The sequence below is a fragment of the Amphimedon queenslandica genome, unplaced genomic scaffold (genome assembly GCF_000090795.2).
Source record: "Amphimedon queenslandica unplaced genomic scaffold, v1.1 AMPQUscaffold_13369, whole genome shotgun sequence".
Classification (NCBI taxonomy): Eukaryota; Metazoa; Porifera; class Demospongiae; order Haplosclerida; family Niphatidae; genus Amphimedon; species Amphimedon queenslandica.
Window position 1 is genome coordinate 199,661 of NW_003546395.1, and position 1,637 is coordinate 201,297.

Sequence of the window (1,637 nt, forward strand, 5' to 3'; positions counted from 1 at the left end):
GTAACATACACTAAATTGTTATCATCAATAGCAATAGCACCAGGCGAAAAGAGCTGACCAGGATCGGATCCTTTACTACCAAATTGAGCCACAAACTTTCCCTCTGGAGTAAATTTCTGAATCTGGTGATTATTGCAGTCAGCAACGTACAGGAATGATCCTTCAGTATCAAAGGTAACACCACAATTGTATACACTCAGTCAGTCACACAATAATACTCTTACCCATTGAAGGGATCAGATAATTAAATTGTAGTCCAATGGAACTAGTCTCTTTGATGGATTGTTCCTCTAAGGATGTGACTCTCTCCTGTAGTTGTGACTTCTCCTTCATTAGTTTGGTTGTATACAATTCATTATCAGACACTTTAGCTCTAAGGTCTAAAAATTAATACAATATTAATAATTATTATTGATTGATGATGATACACTAACCAGTAATGATCTGTTTCTCATTTTGCGATTGTTCCTCCTTCTCTCCCAGTAATTCAGTTAAATCAGTAACTTTGAGTTTCAGTTTCTCTTTATCCTCTATACATTAATAGAAACATTCTCTCATCTAATATTATGTACTGATGATACACTAACCAGTAATAATCTGTTTCTCTTCAATCAACTTTTCCTGTTCTTGTGTCAACTCTTCTAATACACTGCTCATAAAGTCACTACTATCATCACCTTTAACTGAATAATAATATAAAAGAAGAGAGTAATCAGTATATGCATAATAACACAACAGAATATACAGATAATATATACACACCAAACACTGGTTCAACCAATATACAAACCATTAGATAATTATATTCAATATTATTTCTAGCTTATACAAATTTGCACTGCATGTACAGTAGCCCATAAATACATGTACTATGATTATTGCTAATCATACCATATATGGTAAGCAGAGCTCACTCTACATCAATCTCATTATTTCTAATGCATGGACAATTTGACCTATATTGAGTACAGAATAATATTTCCATACTCAACATTGTCTAATCCACTAGTATCATAATGTAAACCAGTACTAATACACACACTCACACTACCAATAACCACACAATACTACATAATAGTAATCAGTTAGTACAGTTAAAGTGTGTGTGTGTGTGTGTAGTATCCTATATACCTTGTTTATTGGCCTCAACCAGTGCCTCCTGTAGTGATACTTTGCTCTCATGAGCCACTTGTAGGTCTTCATGTAAAGATTGTATATATCTCTGAAGCTTCATTTCCCTCTCTGTCGGATATTCTATTAGCTGATCCATCCACCATGTTCTCGTCTTGCTGTACGATTGATACTTTTTTTGATAGTTCTTACTAGTGAGATCATTACCATCCAGTACTGACTGTACTATCCACTCACCAGCTTCACTATATACTGAGACACAATAAGATACATTATATATTTATAAATCAATGTATTTAATTTATAAACTAATGGTATCATTTATAGTGGTTGTAAATACACACCCACACATACAGTGGTATTGTAGTGTGTACAGTATACAAAATGAATGGAAAATGTATGTCATATTAGGAACTGAAATTTACAAATAATGTACATACTATAAAAATGAGTGGCACATTATTTAATGTAATTATGTATTTAATGCTCATATCTTTACAATTGAT